The 5,071-nt window shown below is 44.9% G+C and overlaps 1 pseudogene; it reads right to left on the bottom strand.

Moving 5' to 3' along the window:
* Window positions 1–759: 759 nt before the first annotated feature.
* On the bottom strand, window positions 760–4,175 carry LOC101565308 (annotated as a pseudogene).
* Window positions 4,176–5,071: the final 896 nt, after the last annotated feature.

Raw genomic sequence — 5,071 nt, 5'->3', positions numbered from 1 at the left:
AGATATGAGAATTGGAAAGAAAATATCCAAATGAGAAGGAGCACAAGGGACAGGGAAGGAAAGAAGGGACAAGAAATAAAGAACAGGAGGACAAAATAGAAACAACACTCTTGCAAATAAAGAGAGGAAGAGGGGCTGAAGGAAGGGGAGGTTAATGGGGCAAAAAGAAGGAGTAAGATATATCATGTTCAGGTAAAATTCCCTATGATGAATGTTATCACTATGTGTATCTAAAATACACGATGCTAATAGGGGCTGGGGGCATAGCTCAGTGGCACAAGTACCTGCCTGGCAAGTGTAAAGTCCTAAGTTTGATTCCCAGTATAAAGTAATATATATATAATGGCTTTGTTTTTGTTTTGGTTCAGGGCTATGGTTTTTTAGTGGTGCTGGCTTCACACATACTAGGCAAGTGCTTTGCCCCTAAGCTGCACAACCCACCCAGGAAATAGCTAACTATCCCTGAGACCCTAGCCAGACAGAGTAGTCTCTCTGTACTGAGGTGACCTTGTCAACAGAATGAGCTTAACACTACTAGAGATTTTTTTTTTTCCAGAAGGCTAGGAAGTATTTTATTAGCAACTGGGGACACAGCCATAAGAGAGGGAAGCACACAGGACTGCAAACTAAAATCACCAGTAAATACACAACACAGGGCAGCCAAGACAGGAGGCAACAGCTCATGTGTCCCAGCCAGTGACAGAATATATACTTCACTATGAGCGGCAGGGCAAGGAGATACAGAGAAGGGAAGACTCATCATTGCCTAAGACCAACTCCTCCTCTCAGAGCCAACACCAGGTGGAGGACAGAACCACCTAGAATCTTGGGGTCAGCTGCTGTCTTCTCATTCATCTGTTTGCTGCTATAGATGAGCCGCTGCTGTTGTGGCAGGACTCCCTCTTTCTCCTCAACACACTCCTTGATTTGTTCCACCTTGTCTGTGGTTCAATGTCAGTCTCAATCTCCTTTCCAGTCAGTGTCTGAAACTGATGAAGTTCTCATAAGCCCTACATCTTCACTTTAATTAGCATCTTCTTCCCTGGTTGAGGTGGTGAGCAGATAAATTGGTGCGCTTCCCACTGCAGTCAAAGCTTTGGCTTCCTAGTGCAGCTTCAGATTTCTTTTTTGTTTGTTTGCTTGACTTTTGAGACTCAAACTCACAGTGATCCTCCTGCCTAAGCCTCCAAAGGGCTGGGATTACAGGCGTGTGCCACCATGGCCAGCTTTTAGTAAGGATTTCTTCATGAGAAGTGGAAGTCTGGTGACCAAAGCTGTGGGATTTGGGCACAAAGTGATGAAGTGATGGAGCATTCAGGTGTGAGAGGGCTGGAAGGACATTGCCTTGATGGAAGAGGGCAGGTGCCTGGAGCCAGATCTTCTACTGCACAGCGTGTCATCACTGCGGCTTCCTCAGTGGGAGACAAGGCAGGAGACACTGTCATTATGGTCCTTCTTAAATTATTCTATTTAGTTTTAAAAAGTAATTCATGGACATGGCACAGAATTTCAAAGGGTATAAGAGACATGAATGAGAAGCAGCCTTTCTTTTGCATTCCCAAATCTTTCATTTCTCTCCTGGGTGCACCACTGCCTGCTATTGGCTTCCAGTCTGTTTTGCCAGAGATACTCAGTTCAGATGTTCTCTTTCTTCCTTCTTGAAGATCTAATCTCCCACTGGGAACAGTGGCACCACAGAAATTCTTTGGTAAACTGGTTGTCCCGATTGTCCCAAACATTCAGATATTTGCAATGGTTTTTTAAAGACCTTTGACACACAACAGCCTGCAACAAAGGCAGCTAAAGCTTGCCCTGCTGTGGTGCAGCACTGTAGCTGACCTTCACTTGGGGCCCATGGTAACCTTTCTAAGAACGTTTAGGTACTGACATGTCACATGATGACTGCACATCCACTGAGGGCATCGACTGAAGCCAAAGCCACGATGCCGCGAAATAACTGAACTGTGAAGTCCTCTGGCTTTGGAGCCAACATTTAGATTTAAAACCTGATTCAGTCATGTGTGGTTGCACAACCCTAAGAGTCATTTAATTCCTCGGTTGGCTCTATTTTTCTTATTTGTATAGTAATAACCACTGCATTGATATAAGGATTAAATTAAAAACTAAACCTAAAGGGCCAGCCAGACAGCTCAGCAGACTAAAGCGCCTGCTTAGGCAGAGCACAGTAGCCAGGATTCGATTCCTGGTGTGCTGTGCCAGGTCCCACTCCCGGGGCACACTGAGACGGCAATTGAGACTGGGCGTGGTGGCACACACCTATAATCACAGCACTTGGAGGCTGAAAACAGGAGAATCACCCTGAGTCCAATCTGTGTAGTGAGACCCTGTAAATCCTGTACTAAATACATTAAAAAAAAAAACTAAACTTAGAGTGCTGTATTCATAGGAATATAAAATGAGAGATCTCTATACCATTAAAATAAAATAGCTAAGTAAACAAGAATACAATTTTTTAAAGATTCACTCACCCTTTAAGGAACTGCAACTCAGAGAGATAGACATAATATTTATAGGCAATGCTTCTCTAGGGCTTACCTCGTACAAGTTACTGTTTAAGGGTTCGTAAGTGCTCATTTAATATATAACCCTGTGAACCAGGCATTGTCATTACTATCCTTGAGTCTCAGAGGCATAGTAACTTGTTCCAGTCAGCATTCTTGTACTGTGAAGAGTCAGTTTATTTATCAGCTTTTTTTTTTTTTTTTTTTTTTTTTTTTGACAGAACTGGGGATTGAACTCAGGCCTTTGCACTTGCCAGGCAAGCCCTTATTCTACTGAGCTATCTCCTCAGCCCTGAAGGGTCAGTTTATTTAAATAATTCATAATCATTAGGCCCATTTGTTAAGCAGCTTGGCCAGGATTAGGATGGAGGTGGGTTGGTCCCATGGCTTGAGTTCTGAACCCTGGCACCAAATGCCTTGGGCATTTTATACAGAGATGATGAAGAGGTCATTTGCAATTGGCACAGAGTACCATGAGAGCACAGAGAACAAAACTGTGGACTCAGTGGGAGCAGAGGGCAGAGCACAGGGCCAGACATGGGAGGATACCAGGATGACAGGGTACCAAAAGAGGCAGAAACACCATGCCTTGTGTAAAGCCCCATGTGCCCAGCTCAGGCCCTTAGATTGTATCCAGAAGGTGATGTGAGTACTTGAAGTATAAGAAGGAAGGTAGGGAAAGGAAGGTGAGTTTGAACACTGGCAATCTCAGTGAAGATGAAAAGGGTCTAAAGGATGAGCAGGCTTTGCTGACTTTAAAAAAATGTATGTACATAGGAAACAGGCTGCAGAGGGGCAGACACAAAAAAGCACAAAATAACAGGATAGGCACACACAAGGTCACTGATGACAACTTATACACTAAACTCAGTGTAATTAGGGGCTGTAATGATTGATACATTATGTCAACTTGGGAACTGAGAAGTTTAGATGCTTAACTAAGGGACTCAGCAGGGGACTGGGGGGGGCCTTACTTTGTAAACAGCCTGAGATTGTGGAAGAGGAGGTCAGGGAAATGGTGCAGGGTGGATAGCGGGCATAAAGGCGGGAAAGAGACTTGCTCCCCCACCCCTTTAGCTTTTGCTGCTTTTTCTGTCTTCTGCTGCCTTGAACTGTTGCCCCTCTGCACTGCCACCCTGCCTTGGAGCCAGGTGATTACAGACTGAAACCTTCATAAACTGAGAGCAAAATAAACCTTTCCTTCCTTAATTTTGGGTGTCTGATATTTTGATTCAGCAAAGAGAGTAAAGTAACCAAGACAGGGACAGAGAATGAATCTTAAAATGAAGCTTACCACGTCCTGCTCTAGCTTCTTTATGATGCTACCTCGCACAGTACTTCCAGCTCTCGCAGCCAGGCCGCATTATTCCTATTTTAGTGGCAAGAATACTAAGATCATAGGAGCTTGAGTGAGCTGCCTGGCACGTGTGGTTTGTCAGTAGTAGAGCTGGGGTGCGGTCGCAGGCTGCATGACCCCAGGTTTCTCTTGCTGCCACTCTTGTGGATCTGCCCTCCTACTAGCGGGAAAGGGTACATCACATTGTCTTCTGCCAGGAGGTTTGGATTAAAACAACTGAGGGAAATTTCCAACTTGGAAAATGAATACGGGAAAGGGACTGGCTTGGGATAATCTTTGTCATCACTGTCCTTCATCCTCCACTTGCTGTGCAAAGAGGCAGGACATTTAAGAGCTGCTTAGGGGTCGAGGAGATTGCTCAGTAGAATAAGTGCTTCCCTGGCAAGCACAATGCCCTGAGTTCAATCTCCGGTTCCACCTAAATAAATAGATAAAAGCTACTTAGCCTGAGTTCGATCCCTGGTATCAAAAAGAAGAGAGAGAGGGGCAGAGGCAGAGGCAGAGACAAAGACAGAGAGGCAGAGGCAGAGGCAGAGACTGAGGGTGATTAGGTCATGAGGACTGCCTTTGGGAATAGATTATTTTTAATTTATTTATTTTATTTATTTGTGTGTGTGTGCGCGCCAGCTCAGCCCTCCAGGGGGCGGGGCTGGCTGGCATGTGGTGCTGGGGGATTGAACCGCGGTCCCTATGCTTTGCTAAGCTTGTTCTAAGTAGGTGCTTTAGACCACTGAGCCATCTCACCAGCCCCTGGGAATAGATTATGCTAACAAGGATGTACATGTTATAATTATTAAGAGAGTGGGTTTTTACATAAAAGGGAGAATGGGGAATAGGAATAGAAATAGTTCCTAAGAGACAGGAGGGGTCCAGGTCAAACTTTTGAGAGGGGATTTTTCAAGAATTCCTACCTCAGTTGCTTCCAAAGTGGGTGCCCCGCTCCCACTCATTTCCCTCATCCTCCTAGCCATTAGGACCTGCCTCTCCTCTCAGTGATCTGGTGGGCCCCATCATACCTGGAACCTGATCCTGCTAGCTTGCTGTCTTGCCAAGAACCACATAGGATCATATGCTTATATTTGTTTGCTCACCTTTGACCAAACTGAAGGAGACCATCTATTTTAATGAAAAGGAAATTTTTATTCAAAGCTAGCTCTGGGGCCAGAGAAAGGCCAATTTGACTCAAATCACT

The sequence above is a fragment of the Octodon degus genome, unplaced genomic scaffold (assembly GCF_000260255.1).
Source record: "Octodon degus isolate 3935 unplaced genomic scaffold, OctDeg1.0 scaffold00019, whole genome shotgun sequence".
Taxonomy (NCBI): Eukaryota; Metazoa; Chordata; class Mammalia; order Rodentia; family Octodontidae; genus Octodon; species Octodon degus.
The sequence above is the reverse complement of the archived record's forward strand: the minus strand, read 5'-3'. Positions and strand labels throughout refer to the sequence as shown.